Source organism: Saimiri boliviensis, chromosome 6 (assembly GCF_048565385.1).
Source record: "Saimiri boliviensis isolate mSaiBol1 chromosome 6, mSaiBol1.pri, whole genome shotgun sequence".
NCBI classification, from domain to species: Eukaryota; Metazoa; Chordata; class Mammalia; order Primates; family Cebidae; genus Saimiri; species Saimiri boliviensis.
Window position 1 is genome coordinate 131155103 of NC_133454.1, and position 18371 is coordinate 131173473.

Below are 18371 nucleotides of genomic sequence, written 5' to 3' on the forward strand. Positions count from 1 at the left end.
TGTCCGTTCCCACACAGCGTGCTCGTCTCCCCGACTTCTCCCCGCCATTCTCCGCTGTCGGCCCTGCATGCGTCATACTGCTTTCTCCACTTCCTGTTCCCAACGCTTGGTTTCTCTTAGGTCATTTCCCATTCTCTGTACTCCATGCCTCATGCCTCATACCTCGTTCTTTTTCCTGCGTTCTCCATTCTCCACACTCCATAACGCACATTCTATTCTCTCCATCCACACCCCATTCTCTATACTCCATTATGCAAGCTCCATTTTTCTTTCGTTATATGTTACTGTCAACACTGGTAGTCCATATTCCACACTCCCTTCTTCATTCTCCTTTCTCCGTACTCCACGGCCACACCCCGTTCTTTAGGCTCTGTTGATCATACTGCAGACTCTATTTTCCTTGCTTCATTCTCCATTTTCCGCTCTCCTTTCTCCACGCCTCATTCTTTTGCACTGCTCTCCAGTCTCCGCTGTCCGTGTATAATACTCCCTTCTCCTTTCTCCAGCCTCAGCTCTCCACATGCCGCGAGTCACTCTTCACATGGCACTCCTCCTTCTCCTTTCACGTACCGCCTTCTCTATACATAATACGTACCTATTTTCAGCGCTCCTCAGTCCATTCTTCTCTCTGCTGTTCTTCATTCTCCACACTTCTTTTCCAGTCTCCATATTTTATACGTGTTACTCCATTCTCCATTTACATACACTGTCCTCAATTCTCCCAGCCCCATGCTTCACTCTCCTTCCTGCGTACTCCATTCCTTACACATCATTCTCCAGTTTTCATTCTGCATGTTTCATACTGAATTCTCCAATCCCAATTTCTCCTCTCTCCACACTCCACCCTCCATTCCCTCTTCATTCTCCATACTTCACATTCCATTCTCCACATACCATTATTCATCCTTAATTTTCCACTCTTTATGCTCAGTTCCTCACGCCTCATAGTTTACTCCCTTTCTTATTTCTCCATATTCTATTCACCGTATCGCATTCTTCGTTGTTCATATTCCGTAATTCATACACCGTTTCCTTCGTCCATACCTCTTTCCTCATACACCATTCACCATTCTTTATACTCCGTATTCTATTCCTTTTCCCTATAGTCCATTCTTCAAATAGCATTGTCTATTCTCCATTCTCCACACCTCAGTCTCCATTCTTCACTCCCCTGTCCCCACACCTTGGCTTTCAAACACCATGCTTCAGTCTACTCACACGATTTTTCATTGTGTATTCTCCATACTCCGTAGTAATAGTCCATACTCCATTATCCTTTCTTCCTACTTCATTCTTGATTTATCATTCATCATTCTCCATGTCCTATTCCCCCAAAATACTTTATTCTGCAAAGTTTATTCTCTGTATCCTCTGCTTCAAACTTCATGTTCCATACTTCCTCCTTGTTTCTCTATACTCTGTTCTCCATTCTTTATTTTCCCATCTCCATGCTCTAACCCATACTTTATTCGTTATTCTTATTTTGCCACATTCCACTCTTCCTACACTATTCTTCAGTCCCCATGCTGGGTGCTTCCTATTCTATTCTGTTTCCCCTTAAGTTAATTTTATATACACGGTTCTCCATCCTCTGTACTCTACTCTCCATTCCTCTCTCTCCATAATCTATCCTCCACTAGTTCCTCCGTACTCCATTCGTTACACATCTCTCTTCTCCATGTAACATTCTCCATTTTTCCTCTTCACTCGATTGTCCACACACCATTTTCTCTCCTACACTGTCCTTCCTCCATACTTCATCCTCACACACCATCCTCTACTCTCTGTTCTCCATACTCCATTCTCCTCTGTCCATGTTTTCTCCTTCATATACCACTTTTCGTCTGTATTCTCCATATTCATTCTCCATTCCCCATGCTCCATTCTCCACACTTTTTATCTTTCCTTCTACTTCAATCTCTTTACACGATTCTGCATTTTTTTATTCCAATCATCCTCCATTCTCCAAACATTATTCTCTTTACTTTGTTCTCTCTTCTCCTTTCTCTGTATTCTGTTTTCCACACTTCATTCTTTACACTCAGTTCTCCATTTTTCATCTCCATACTCTGGTCTACATGCTGCGTGTTTTATTCTTTGTTTTTATACCCAATCTTCATACCCCATGTTCTTTCTTCCTCTCACTGTACGTCCTTCTCATAAACCATTTTCCATTCTCCTGATTCCATTCCACACACTCCTTACTTCATACCCAATTCATCTCTCCTCGTACTTCGTTCGCCACATACCAACTCCACTCACAGTTCTCCATACTCCCTTCTTCATTCTCCTTTCTGAATATGCCTTTCTCCATATGCCATTCTTCAGTCTCCATTTTTCACCTTCCGTTCTTTGTCTGTATCACATTCTCTATATTCCATTTTTATTTTATTATTTCTTGTTCATACTTTCTTCTATGCTTCATTCCCTACATTCCAGTCTTTTTTTATACTCAGCCCCTATACTCCAGTCTCTTTTTATACTCAGCCCCTGTACTCCAGTCCCTTTTTATACTCAGCCCCTGTACTCCAGTCTCTTTTTATACTCAGCCCCTGTACTCCAGTCCCTTTTTATACTCAGTCCCTTTTTATACTCAGCCCCTGTACTTTAGTCCCTTTTTATACTCAGCCCCTGTACTCCAGTCCCTTTTTATACTCAGCCCCTGTACTCCTGTCTCTTTTATACTCAGTCCCTATACTTCAGTTCCTTTTTATACTCAGTCCCTGTACTTGTCCCTTTTTATACTCAGTCCCTTTTTATACTCAGCCCCTGTACTCCAGTCCCTTTTTATACTCAGCCCCTGTACTCCAGTCCCTGTTTATACTCAGCCCCTGTACTCCAGTCCCTGTTTATACTCAGTCCCTGTACTTCAGTCCCTTTTTATACTCAGTCCCTGTACTTCAGTCCCTTTTTATACTTAGCCCTTGTACTTCAGTTCCTTTTTATACTCAGTCCGTGTACCCATAACTCAACCCTCATGCTTCTTTCTCTATATTTATCCTCTCTATACCATTCTTCATTCTCCATTCTTTACACCCCAAACTCCACTCTTTTCTCTCTATATTTTATGTCCCATATACCCTCCCTCATTCTCCATTTTTCATTTTTCTTTCTTTATTCGTTATACACTATTCTCCATTCTCTTTTCTCCATACTCCACTGTTCACCTTTTGTCCCACACTTCATTATCTGTACATCATTCTCTCCTTTTTATTTTTCATTCTCCATAATTCGTTCTTCATACACCATTCTTTATTCTTCACTCTCCATTTTCTTTCTCCATACTCCATACTGTTTTCTTTATGCTCCGTTCTCTTTTCTTCATACCATTCTCCATTCTCTATTCCTCATACAATATTCTTCCATCTCCTTGTCACATTCTCGTGCTTTATTCCCCATATTCTCTCATCTCAGTACTTTCCCCTCTATACCATAGTCTTCATTAGTTATTTTCCACTCTTTATACCACACAAACCACACCTTTTCTTCTTTCTCCATACTCCAGTCTCCTTACACCATTCTCCACTCTTCATTTCTGTACCCCATTCTTTGTCCTCCAAAACTTCTTTATACCTCACTCTCTCTAGTCTTTTGTCCATACTCCATTTTCCATACTTCATTCTCCTTTCTTTATACTTTATTCTTTATATACCCTTCCACATTTTTCAGCTTCATACTTATTCTCCATACTCCATACTTTGTTTTTCATTCTTTCCACTCATTCTCCACACTCCAGTTTCTGTTCTGCTCCAGCTTTACACCATTTGTTCATACACCATTCTCCTTTCTCCACTTTTCTTTCTTCATACACCATTCTTCATTCTCCGTACTACATATGCTGCTCTTTTTTCTCCATAGTCTATTCTTTATATAACATTGTCTAGTCTCCATCCTCCTTACTCCATTCTTTAGTCTCTATTCCTGCTTCTCCATACTTTGGTATCTATTCTCTATTCTCCACATTCAGTTCTCTATAATCCATACTCAACACTTCTCCTGACTTTATTCTCCATACACAATTCATTTTCTGTTCTCTATACTCTAGTTTTCATGCTCTATTATCAATTCTTCATTCCAATTATCCTTTCTCCAGACATCATTCTTTATTCACTCTCCTCATTTCTTTATTCCTCTTTCTTACACTCCATTTTACATTCCCAATACTTTATTGTCCATTCTTCATACTTCATTCTCCATCCAACAGTCTCCATTCTCTATTATTCACAATCCATTCATTATACTCTGTACTTCATACACCATTCACAATTTTTTTTTTTTTTTTGAGACGGAGTTTCGCTCTTGTTACCCAGGCTGGAGTGCGATGGCGCGATCTCGGCTCACCACAACCTCCGCCTCCTGGGCTCAGGCAATTCTCCTGCCTCAGCCTCCTAAGTAGCTGGGATTACAGGCATGCACCACCACGCCCAGCTAGTTTTTTTCTATTTTTAGTAGAGACGGGGTTTCACCATGTTGACCAGGATGGTCTCGATCTTTCGACCTCGTGATCCACCTGCCTCGGCCTCCCAAAGTGCTGGGATTACAGGCTTGAGCCACCGCGCCCGGCCTCACAATTTTTAATGTATACTTTATTCTCCACACACCATTCTGTTTTCTCCATGCTTCATACTATAGTCCTCATTCTGCATGGTCTGTATTATGTTATCCATGCTCAATCCTTCATGCTTCTTTCTCCATATTCTCTTCTTCATGTTTCATGCTCCACGTTCTAAACTCACTCTCCATTTTCCACACAATATACTTTATACTTCATTCTCAGTCTTATTCCTTCATAACCCATTCTCCACAGGCCATTGTTCATTCTTCATTCCCCTACTTCATTGTCTGTACACTATTGTCCATTCTCCATGTTCATACTTCATTCCTTATTTTCCATACACCGTCTCCATTTTTCATTCTCCCTACTCTATTCTCCATCTTTTTCCTCCATATTCCATTCTCCATACAACATTCTTCATATTTTATGCTCCATTCTTCATTCTCTCTTTCTTTCTTTCTTTTCTTTTTTTTTTTTTTTTCTTTTTGAGGCAAAGTCTTGCTTAGTCTCCCAGGCTGGAATGCAGTGGCACATCTCAGCTCACTGCAACCTCTGCCTCCCAGGTTCAAGTGATTCTCCTGCCTCAGCCTCCTGAGTAGCTGGGATTACAGGTGCCCACCACCATGCCCAGCTAATTTTTGTATTTTTAGTACAGAGAGCATTTCACCATGTTGGTCATGCTGGTCTCAAACTCCTGATCTCAGGCCATCCACCCACCTTGGCCTCCCAAAGTGCTGGGATTAAAGGTGTGAGCCCCTTGCCCAGCCCATTCTCATTTTATATGCATTATATCCCATTCCTCCTTTCACATTATTCATGCTCAATTCCCTATACTCTGTATTTTACACTTTATTCTCATTCTCATTTCTCCTTACTCCATTCTCCATATACATAATCTGTTCTTTTCTCCATTCTTCATTCTACATACTCTACTCTCCATTCTCTGTTTTCCATACAGCATTGTCTAATCTTTATTCTTTAAGTTTCATTCTCCATACTCCATATTTTATTTACAGTTTCTTACTCGTATTTTCTACACCTTTTCTTTCTCCATTCGTTATTCTTCATACACCTTTTTAAATTCTCCATGCTCCATGCTATATTCATGATTCTTTCTCCATTCTTTGTTCTCTATACAGCATTTTTCATTCCCTATACTCTATTCTTTTGCTCCTTTCTTCATTTGTCGTTCTCCACACATTATACTCCAATCTGTTCTCTCCACATTCTATTCTCTATGAACCATTCTTTGTATTCCATCCCCTCCTTTCCTCATACCGCATTCTGCATTCACAGCGCTCCATTCTCCACACTTTAATCTCCAGTCTCCATTCTTCTTTACTTATACTCTGTTTTTCACATGCCATTCTCATACAACGTTCTCTCATTCTCAGTCATTCATTCTTCATACCTTGTTCTTCCTTCCTTATACTTCATTCTCAATTCTCATTTCTCCATATTCGGTACAACATTCTCCATACTCCATAGACTCCAGTCTTGTGTCTTTATACTTTACTCTCCATAAACGATTCTTCATTTATTTATGTTCCATTCACCATTTCTCTTTTTTCATATTACGTTCCTCATACTCCATGTTTTATTTTCCACACTCCATTCTTTATTCTTTTTTCCACATAAAGCATGCTCCGGGCACACTTCTCTATTTTTCATTTTATGCCATATTTTTCATAGTCCATACTTTATACACTGGTCTTTATTCTCATTTCTCCCATAATCCAGTCTTCATACACTGTTCTCCATTTTTCGTATACCATTCTCCAGACTCCGTTTTTATACTTCATACTCCAATCTCTATTCTCCTTTTTCCATACTTCCTCATACACTTTTTTCCATTGGTATTTTCCATTCTCCTTCCTTTATCTCCATACTGTATATGATAATACTCCACATTTCATTCTCCTTTCTTCGGACTTCATTCTCAATACACCATTCCTTTCTCCATTTTCTGTTCTCAATACTTCATTCTGAAAAGTTTATTCTCTGTATTCCCTGCTTGGTTTTTCTTTCTTCATGCTCCAATCTTCATACCTTATCCTTCCTTCTTCACACTCCATTCTCCACCCACCGTTCTCCATTTTTCTGATCTCCGTACTCTATTCTTTCTTATTTCTTTTACATACTGCACTCTTTATACATCATTCTTCATTGTCCATACTGCATACTCCATTCTGTTTTCTCTTTGATTAATTTTATCTACAGCCATCTTTATTCTCCATACTCCATCTTCTACTTTCTTCCTATTCCATTTGTTATACAGCAGTCTCCACTCTCTTTTTTCCATACTTCACTGTCCATACACCATTTCTAGTCTACATTTTTCATTCTCTATGTTCAGTTTCTATACACAGTTCTCCATATTTCATTTTTCATGCACCATTCTCATTCTCCTTTCTTCATATTTCATACTGCATGCATTATACACCATTCTCTATTCTTCCTTTCTTTATTCTTCATTCTGCCTACAACATTGTCTATCCCATTGAGCATTCTTCGTATTCTGTTCTCCATTCTTCTCTCTCCATACCTTCTCCTTCATACCCTAGGGTTCATTCTGCATTTTTCATTTCTCATCCTCCAAACTCCGTAATCATACTTCATACTCCATATTCCATTCTTCATTCTCCATACTCCATAATACACACTTCTTTCTCCATACTTCAATCTCCTTACATTATTCAGTTTTTTAAATTCCACTTACTCCATTCTCCAGTAATTTCTCTACACTTTGTTCTCTCCTCTTATTTTTTCATACTATATTTTCTATAACTAATTCTCCTTTCTGCTTTCTCCGTGCTCTATTCTTTTATACACCCTTTTCCATTTCTCTGTCTTCACACTTGGGTCTACATACGCCACGCTTTGTTCTTAATTCTTCAGACTCCATGTTCTTTCCCCTCTCACTCTACAGCCTTCTCCATGCACCGCCGCGTTTGTTCTTCTCTCACCTTGTTTCAGCACATTCTATCCTCTCTCCATCCTCCATTCGTCATGCACTAACTCCGTTCCCCGTTCTTCATACTTCTTTCTCCATTCCCCTTTTTTTCTCTTCTCCACATTCTATTCTCCATTCTTCTTTCTTTTCTTTTTTTTCTTCTTTTTTTTAAATTGCATTTTAGGTTTTGGGGTACATGTGATGAACATGCAAGATTGTTGCATAGGTACACACATGGCAGTGTGGTTTGCTGCCTTCCGTCCCCTCGCCTGTATCTGTCATTTCTCCCCATGCTATCTCTTCCCAACTCCTCACCCCCCCGCCCCTCCCCCATTTCCCCCCAAGGGACCCCAGTGTGTAGAGCTCCCCTCCCCGTGTCCATGTGTTCTCATTGTTCAACACCCGCCTATGAGTGAGAACATGCGGCGTTTGATTCTCTGCTCTTGTGTCAGTTTGCTGAGAATGATGGTTTAAAAAATATGGAACGCTTCACGAATTTGCGTGTCATCCTTGCGCAGGGGCCATGCTAATCTTCTCTGCATCGTTCCAATTTTAGTATATGTGCTGCCGAAGCGAGCACCATTCTTCTTTCTTAATGCCTTGTTCTCCGTACGCCATTGCTCATTCTCCGTTTTCTGCCCTCCATTCTCCTTTGTCCACAGGACGTGATCCATATTCAGTGTTTTCTCTGTTCCCCACGCTCCTTTTCCATCCTCTATTTGCTACATTCCATTCCTCATTCTCCTCACAGTTTATTCCCTATTCTCAGTTCTCCATGCACCATTCTCCATCTCCTTCTTTCTTCATAGTATTTTTCTGCTCTTTTCTTGTTTTAAAACAGAGTCGCGCTCTGTAGCTCAGGCTGGAGTGCAGTGGCATGATCTTGGCCCACTGCAACCTCTACCTCTCGGGTTCAAGAGAGTCTACTATCTCAGCCTTCCGAGTACTGGACTTACAGACGGGTGCCACCGCTCCCGGCTAATTTTTTTTTTTTTTTTTTTTTTTTTTTTTTTTTTTTTTAGTAGAGACGGGGTTTTGCCATGTTGGCCAGGCTGATCTCGAACTCCTGGCCTCAAGTTACCTGCCCACCTCGGCCTCCTAAAGTGCTGGGATTACAGGCATGAGCTGCTACGCCCAGCCTCCATGGTCATTTTGCATGCTCCACCCTCCTTTCTCCTCTCATTATATGTGATTTTCCCCCACTACTTTCTCCATACTCCATTCTCTCTACATGTTTCTCAATTCTCCATTTTCCATTTTCCATACTCGATACTTTGTTCTCTGTCTGCCATGATCTATGATTCTCCATCTTCATTCCTTGCACTCCATTCTCCAAAGTTTATTCTTTATATTTTATTTTCTGTTCTCCTTTTGCCGGCTCCATTCTCCATACTTCACTCTTTTTTTCTCTCTATTCCGTTCTCCATACACCATTCCCATTCTTCCGTTGTCCATTTTTCAATCTCCATACTGTTTCCCACATTCTATACCCATAGTTCAATCTTCATTCTTCTTTCTCCACAATCTGTTGGCCATACACCATTTTTCATTCTCCATTTGTTACTTATATATTCATTTAACTGAGACAGGGTCTCACTCGGTCACCCAGACTGGAGTGCAGTGGTACAATCTCGGCTCACTGCAACTTTCACCTCCTGGGCTCAAGTGATCTTCCTATCTCAGTCTCCTGAGTGGCTGGGACTAAAGGCGTGTGCCACCATGCCCAGCTAATTTTTGGATTTTTTTGTAGAGACAACGTTTTGCCATATTGCCCACACTGGTCTCAAACTCTAGGGCTCAAGGGATTCATCTGCCTTGGCCTCCCGAAGTGCTGGGATCACAGGCATCAGCCACCACGCCCAAGCTCTCCATTCTTTCTACTTTCTACTCCATGCTTGTCTTCTCTATATTTTATTCCCCATATACCTTCCCCATTCTCCATTTCCCGTTCTTCATTCCCCATGCATTGCACACCATTCTCCATTCTCTCTTACCCACACTCCACACTTTATTCTCCACTTTTTTCTCCATATTTCCCTATCCATGCCCCAGTCTCCACTCTCCATCCTCCATCCTCCATTCTCTGTTCACCATACTCCGTGGACCATTCTCCATTCTCTGTTCCTCACACAGCATTCTACAGTCTCCATTTCAGAGTCTCCATATTCCACACTCTATTCTGCGTTCTCTTCTTGCGGTACTCTCCCCTCCACAGATCATTCTCTGTTCCGTGTTCTCCATTCTTCTTATTTCCGCACTCCACATGCCTTCCTTCTTTCTCCACACCCCAATTTCTTTGTACCATTCTCCATTTTTCATACCCATCCTCCGTTCTCCAGACCGTATGCTTTATACTCCATCCTCTCTTGTCTTTTTTCCATACTTCACTTTCCATAGTCCATTCTCCTTTCTTCATGCTTCGTTATTGACACACCAGCCTCCCTTTCTCAGTCTTCGCACTCCATTCTTTATGCTGCGTGCTCCGTGCTTGGTTCTTAGTTCTCCACACTCATTCTCCACACTCCATTTCCTTCTCTGCTCTCAGACAGCCCTTTCCATGCACCATCCTCCATTGTTATAGTCTGTGCTCCACTTTCTTTCTCCTTTCTCCATTCTCCTTTCTTTGTTTTTCATTCTTTACATTCCATTCCATCCTTTTTTTTTTTTTTTTTTTTTGAAATGGAGTCTTAGTCTGTCACCTAGAGAGTGCAGTGGTGCGATCTCGGCTCACTGCAACTGCCATCTCCCAGACTCAAGGGCTTTTCCTTCCTCTGCCTCCCAAATAGCTGCAATTACTCAATTACTGGCATGCACCACATGCCCAGCTAACTTCTTTCTTTCTTTTTTTTTTTTTTTAGTAGAGATGGGGTTTCACCATGTTGGTCAGGCTGGTCCTGAACTCCTGACCTCAAGTGATCTGCCTGCCTCAGCCTCCAAAAGTGCTAGGATTACAAGCATGAGCCACTACACCTGCTCTATATTCCATTATTATTTTATTCTCAGCACTCCGTTCTTCATTATTTACACTGCATTCTCCACTCAGCCCTCTCCATTCTTTAGTTTTTTGGTCCCATGTAGAATTTCCCATCCTTCGCTGTCCATCCTTTACCCTCCACACGCTGTTCTTTTTCTCCATTCTCTGTACTGCATTCTTTATTCTCCGTTCTCTATACTGTATTCTCTGCACAGCAGTCTCCATTTTCCATATTTCACATTCCTTTCTCCATAAGCCCTTCTGCATGCAGCATGCTCCACGCTCCAGGCTCACTTCTTTATTCTCCGTATGGATACGTTCTACTTTCCCGTGTTCATTCTTTTCACATGCTCTGTTCTCCACAGGCCGTTTTCCTTTGTTCGTTCTCTACATGCTGTCCTCCATTCCCTTCTCCATACTTCATTCTTCATTCTCCACATTCCATTCTTCACCCTCGTTTCTCCAGACTCTCTTCTCCATATTTTATGCCCCATTCTTCATTCTCAATTCTTGATACACCATGCTCCATTCTCCCTTGTCTATTCTCCATTCCCCATACTCCATGCTTATTTAATACTTCTCATGCTCCTTTCTCACACCTCATTCTCTATACACCGTTCTCCATTCTCCATATTCCACATTTTATTCTCTTTTCTTCACATTTCATTCTCCACATTCTATTCTCCATTCTCCGTGCTCCATTCTTTATGTCCCCTTCTCCATACTCACTCCCTATGCAACTCTCCAGTCTTCTTTTGCACACTTTATTCTGTACACACAATTATTTGTTCTTCATTCTCTGTACTGTATTCCTGAGTCTCCATTCTGCAACTCAGTTCTCCACATGCCATTCTCCATACTCCATACTCCATTTTTCTTTCTTCTCACTCCATTCTGCATAAACCATATTCAGCTCTTCATTCTCCATACTTCATACTCCTGACCCCAATCTCCTTTCTCAGTTCCCCGCTACATAATTGATACATTATTCTCATTCTGCTTTCTCCACACTCCTTTCTCCATCATCAGTTCTCTGCATTTGATACTTTATTCTTTTTTCCACACTTCATTCTCCACACATTGTCATCCACTCCTCATTGTCCTTACTCCTTCCTCATCTTCCGTCTACCATTTCCCATTTCACATACTCTATTCTTCTTCATTTTCTACTTGCATACTTTATATTTCAATCTGATCTGTTCATTTTCAATTCTCCATAAACCATTCTATATTTTTCATCTTCCTTTCTCCATTCCCCTTTCTTCATAGACAATACTTTATTTTATACACACCTCTCATTATTCGCCTTTGTATACACCATTCTCCGTTCTCCATACTGTATAGTTACTTACATCTCTGTACACCGCTCCCCATTCTCCGTTTTGATTCTCTGTCCTCTGTTCTTCATTCTTTCTCCCATGCTTCATTTTCCACACACCATTCTCCACTCTGCCTTCTCTGTACTCCTTTCTCTGTTATCATTTCTTCTTGCCCCTCCTCACACCTTAGTCTCCATATTCCGTTCTCCATTTTTTTATTCTCCACATTCTGTACTCTATTCTTTCTTCATACTTCATTGCTCATGCACCGTTCCTCGTTCTCCATTTTCTGTTCTTCATGTCCTTTCTCTATACTTCATTCTCTACTCTCGTTCTTTATTCTTTCTCTTTTCAACACACTCCATTCTTTGTACTCCATTCTCCTTACCCCCTTCTCTATACTTCATTCTCCGTACACCATTCCCCGCCCTCCATTCTCCGTACCGTGTACTCTACGCTCCATCCTCATATGCTGTTCTTCATTCTTTACCTTCTCATCTCCTTTCTTCATTCTTCACACACCACTGTTCCTTCTCCATTTCGAATGCTCCATACTCTGTACTCCATGCTCCTTTCTTCGCACTCCACTTTACATACACCGTTCTTCACTCTCCGTTTCTGTTCTGCACACTCCATTCCCCATTCTTAATTCTTCATGCACGATTTCACAGCTCATGCTCGATGCTCCATTCTCCATCCACCTTTCTCCAAACACCATTCTCCATTTTGCATTGCCACGTTCTGTGCTTCATACACCTTTCCATGACGGTTTTTCACTTCTCCATGCTCTATGCTTGATTCTTCTTTCCTCATCGTCCATTTTACACATGGCACCCTCTGTTCTTCATTCTCCCTTTCCACACTACGTTTTTTATACTCATATTCCATGGCCCATTCTCCATTTTTCTCCATACTCCATTTTTTTCCTTCAACTTTTAAGTTCTAGGGCCCACGTGTAGGATGTGCAGGCTTGTTACATAGATAAGCATGTGCCATGGTGGTTTGCTGCACAGATCAACCCATCACCTAAGTATTAAGCCCAGCACCCATGATCTATTCTTCCTAATGCTCTCCCTCCCCTGCCCCCTGACAAGCCCCAGTGTGTGTTGTTCCCCCCACCCCATGTGTCCATGTGTTCTTATCATTCGGCTCCCACTTATATGTGAGAACATGTGGTGTTTGGTTTTCTGTTCCTGCATTAGTTTGCTGAGGATAACAGGTTTGAGCTCCATCCATGTGTCTGCAAATGACATGATTTCACTTTTTTATGGCTGCATAGTATTCCGTGGTGTATATGTACCACATTATCTTTATCCAGCCTACCACTGGTGGGCATCGGGTTGATTCCATTGCTTTGCTATGGTGAGCAGTGCTGTAATGAACATACACGTGCACGTATCTTTATGATAGGATGATTTATATTTTTGGGGCATATATCCAGTAATGGGGTTGCTGGGTCAAATGGCTTTTCTGTGTCTAGATCTTTGAGGAATCTCCATACAGTCTTCCACAATGGTTGAACTAATTAATATTCCCACCGACAGTGTAAAAGTGTTACTTTTCCTCTGCAACCTTGCCAGCGTCTGTTGTTTCTTGACTTTTTAATAACTACCGTTCTTACTAGCATGCTCCATACCCCGTTCTTTCTAGACCTTCACCATCCTCCACAGGCTATTCTTCACTTTTCTTTCTCTGTGTTCCATTCTCCATACATCACTGCCTGTGCTCCATTCTCCACCTCAGTGCTCCATTCTCCACCTCTGTGCTCCGTTCTCTGTGCTCTGTTCTCCACCTCTGTGCACCGTTCCCCACCTCTGTGCTCCGTCCTCCACCTCTGTGCTCCATTCTCCACCTTTGTGCTCCGTTCTCCACCTCTGTGCTCTGTCCTCCACGTCTGTGCTCCATTCTCCACCTCTGTGCTCCGTTCTCCACCTCTGTGCTCTGTCCTCCACCTCTGTGCTCCATTCTCCACCTCTGTGCTCCGTTCTCCACCTCTGTGCTCTGTCCTCCACCTCTGTGCTCCATTCTCCACCTCTGTGCTCCGTCCTCCACCTCTGTGCTCCGTCCTCCACCTCTGTGCTCCGTTCTCCACCTCTGTGCTCCGTTCTCCACCTCTGTGCTCTGTTCTCCACTTCTGTGCTCCGTCCTCCACCTCTGTGCTCTGTCCTCCACCTCTGTGCTGCGTCCTTCACCTCTGTGCTCCATTCTCCACCTCTGTGCTCCGTCCTCCACCTCTGTGCTCCGTCCTCCACCTCTGTGCTCCATTCTCCACCTCTGTGCTCCGTTCTCTGTGCTCCGTTCTCCACCTCTGTGCTCCATTCTCTGTGCTCTGTTCTCCACCTCTGTGCTCCGTTCTCTGTGCTCCGTTCTCTGTGCTCTGTTCTCCACCTCTGTGCTCCGTTCTCTGTGCTCTGTTCTCCACCTCTGTGCTCCGTTCTCTGTGCTCCGTTCTCTGTGCTCTGTCCTCCACCTCTGTGCTCCGTTCTCTGTGCTCTGTTCTCCACCTCTGTGCTCCGTTCTCTGTGCTCCGTTCTCCGTGCTCTGTTCTCCACCTCTGTGCTCCGTCCTCCACCTCTGTGCTCCGTTCTCCACCTCTGTGCTCTGTTCTCCACCTCTGTGCTCCGTTCTCTGTGCTCCGTTCTCCGTGCTCCGTTCTCCACCTCTGTGCTCCGTTCTCCACCTCTGTGCTCTGTTCTCCGTGCTCCGTTCTCCGTGCTCCTTTCTCCACCTCGGTGCTCCGTTCTCCACCTCTGTGCTCCATTCTCCACCTCTGTGCTCCGTTCTCCACCTCTGTGCTCCGTCCTCCACCTCTGTGCTCCGTTCTCCACCTCTGCGCTCTGTTCTCCACCTCTGTGCTCCGTTCTCTGTGCTCCGTTCTCTGTGCTCCGTTCTCCACCTCTGTGCTCCGTTCTCCACCTTTGTGCTCTGTTCTCCGTGCTCCGTTCTCCGTACTCCTTTCTCCACCTCGGTGCTCTGTTCTCCACCTCTGTGCTCCATTCTCCACCTCTGTGCTCTGTCCTCCACCTCTGTGCTCCGTCCTCCACCTCGGTGCTCCGTTCTCCACCTCTGTGCTCTATTCTCCATGCTCTGTTCTCCACCTCTGTGCTCCGTTCTCCACCTCTGTGCTCTGTCCTCCACCTCTGTGCTCCATTCTTCACCTCTGTGCTCCGTTCTCTGTGCTCCGTTCTCCGTGCTCTGTTCTCCACCTCTGTGCTCCGTCCTCCACCTCTGTGCTCCGTCCTCCACCTCTGTGCTCCATTCTCCACCTCTGTGCTCCGTTCTCTGTGCTCCGTTCTCCGTGCTCTGTTCTCCACCTCTGTGCTCCGTTCTCTGTGCTCTGTTCTCCGTGCTCCGTTCTCCACCTCTGTGCTCCGTTCTCTGTGCTCTGTTCTCCGTGCTCCGTTCTCCACCTCTGTGCTCCGTTCTCCACCTCTGTGCTCTGTTCTCCACCTCTGTGCTCTGTTCTCCACCTCTGTGCTCCGTTCTCTGTGCTCTGTTCTCCGTGCTCCGTTCTCCACCTCTGTGCTCCATTCTCCACCTCCGTGCTCCGTTCTCCATGCTGCATTCTCTGTGCTCCGTTCTCCACCTCTGTGCTCCATTCTCCACCTCCGTGCTCCGTTCTCCATGCTCCATTCTCTGTGCTCCATTCTCCACCTCTGTGCTCCGTCTTCCACCTCTGTGCTCTGTCCTCCACCTCTGTGCTCCGTTCTCCACCTCTGTGCTCTGTTCTCCTTGCTTCATACTCTACTCTCATACATCATTCTTCATTCTCCATTTTCTATTTTTCACGCGTCATTCTCCACACTCCGTTTTCCTTTTGCCATTCTTCATTCTTCATACTGCTTTCTCCATACTCCATTCACTGTACTCCGTTGCTCACTCCTCTCAAACTCCATTCTGTATACTGTATTCTTAATTCTCCTTTCTTCCTACTTTATTCTCCATTCTCCATTTGTTATACCCCACTTTCCATCCTCCTTTATCCATACACCACACTTTTCCATACATTCGTACATCTCCATTTTCCAGTCTCCACAACGGATTCCTTTTTCTCTATATTCCATTCTCCGTGTTCCATTCTTTGTGCTCCATGCTGTATTGTCACTTCTTTCCTCGTCCTCCATGCACCATTTTGCACTCTCCGTTCTGTATACTTCACATTCATGCTGTCCTCCATCCTCCATCTCCTTTGTTCATAGACCATTCTCCCTTCCCTTTTTCCAATTCCGTCTTTTATTCTCCAAACTCTATACTCAGTTTTCTTTCTTCACACTTTATTGTTCACACACCAACTTCCATTCTACATTTTCCATTCTCCATACACCATTGTCAATTTTCCATAGTGTATGCTTCATTATCCTTTTCAATGTTTCACTCTCCATTCTTCACACATGATTCTCCATTCTCTATTTCGCATTCTCCACACTCCATTCTCCCTCGTTTATAATTCACTCTCTATTCTTTTCTCCATACCTCATTCTCCACATCTTTCTCCATTTTCCATTTTCCATGCTCCTTTCTTCATTTTCCATTCTCCATACTCCATTATATGTTGTCCATTTTTCCTTCTTCATTCTTTATTCTCTGTAGTCCATAGTCCATAAATCATCCCTCATTTTCCTTTCTCCATACTCCATACACCATATACCTACCGTTCTCTATTCACCATACACTGTTCTCCCTTCTCTTTCTCCTTACACCACACTTTACACTTTATACTCCATTTTTACACATCACATCCCATACTTCATACCCCATTGTCCTTAATTTAGTCTCTGTAGACTGTTATCTATCTACCTCACTCCATTCTCCATTCTTATCTTTTATTTTTTATACTTCATTGTGCATGCATTTCTCATACTGCATATGCCATTCTTCATACTCTATATTCTATTCTATACATTCCATTATTTATATTTCATACTCCACATTCACTGTTCATACTCCACTCTCCATTCTCCATACACCATTTTCCTGCTCCAACTGCTTTCAATTCTTTATTACTTACCTTCCATTTTCCATTCTTTATCCTCCATACGCCATTTTCCATACTCTATAACCCACTTCACACTCTGTACTCCATTCTGCATTTCTCATACTCCACATTTGTAGTTATGGATTATGGATTCTTCTCCACATTCGTAGTCATGGATTACAGATTATATTCCACATTTGTACTCATGGATCATGGATTCTATTCCACATTCGTAGTCATGGGTTATGGATTATATTCCACATTTGTAGTCATGGATTACAGATTATACTCCACATTCGTAGTCATGGATTACAGATTATAGTCCACATTTGTACTCACAGATTATGGATTCTACTCCACATTCATAGCATGGATTATGGATTCTATTCCACATTCATAGTTATGGATTATGGATTATACTCCACATTTGTAGTCATGAATTATGGATTCTATTCCACACTCGTAGTCATGGATTATACTCCACATTCATAGTTATGGGTTATGGATTCTATTCCACATTCATAGTCATAGATTATGGATTATACTCCACATTTGTAGTCATGGATTATGGATTATAATCTACATTCATAGTTATGGATTATGGGTCATACTCCACATTCATAGTCATGGGTTATGGATTACTGCCCTCACTGTGTGTAGATTCACTGCTACCTGCCTTACTTTAGTTTCTGGAAACACCTATCACATGTCGGGCCTTGCACCAGGCCTTCCTCTTGGGCCATATTGCTTCAGGTTCTGTGTGCACACATGCAGTACATGCTTTGCACAATATTTATCATACTTAGTGCTCTGTTCTCCATACATTATATTCTATACTTCATTCTCCATATTCAGTCTCAACACTCTATACTTTTTCTCTATTCTCCATCCTCCAAATTTCATACTTCATACACCAACCATTGTCCATATTCCACCCTCCATTCTCCATTTTCCATATTCGACTCCATTCTCAATTTTTCATGCTCCAGGTATCATTCTCCATATTCTAGACCCTATTACATTCTTTATTCTTCATATTCTGTTCCTCATTCTTCAGTTTCCATGCTCCACATTTTTTTCTCCATACTTCATACTTTATATTTTATTCTCAATGTGCTATAGTCCAAAGTATATTCCATTCTCCATACCCCCCTCTGTATTCTATATTCTTCACATTTCAGCTCCTTTCTCCCTAGTCTATACTCCAAGCCACATTCTTCATTGTCCCCTCTCCATACTTCATTATCTATTCTCTGCATTCTGTCTATATATTTTCTATCCCATTCTCTTTTCTCAGGCTGCTTTCTCTATTCTCCATCCTCCATACTCTGAACTCTTTCATTCATATTCTGCACACATGCTCCTCAACTTACAACAAGGTTACATCTTGACCACCATGTTAAGTTGAAAATAACACAAGTCATAAATGCGTTTAATACACCTAATCTACTGTACATCATAGCTTAGCCCAGCCTACCTTAAACATGCTTGGAACGCATACATCAGCCTGTCTGACGGAGTGCTGTGACTCTCTATGGCTGCCCAGCATGACAATCTAGTGTCGTAGCCTAGGAAAAATAAAAATTCAAAATTTT

At 42.6% G+C, this 18371-nt stretch overlaps 1 non-coding gene across 1 annotated transcript; it reads right to left on the reverse strand.

Moving 5' to 3' along the window:
- Window positions 1-7981: 7981 nt before the first annotated feature.
- Window positions 7982-8088, reverse strand: LOC120364730 (U6 spliceosomal RNA). The gene has a single exon (XR_005579880.2). It is a non-coding gene; the product is annotated as a U6 spliceosomal RNA (small nuclear RNA).
- Between the last annotated feature and the right edge of the window lie 10283 nt (window positions 8089-18371).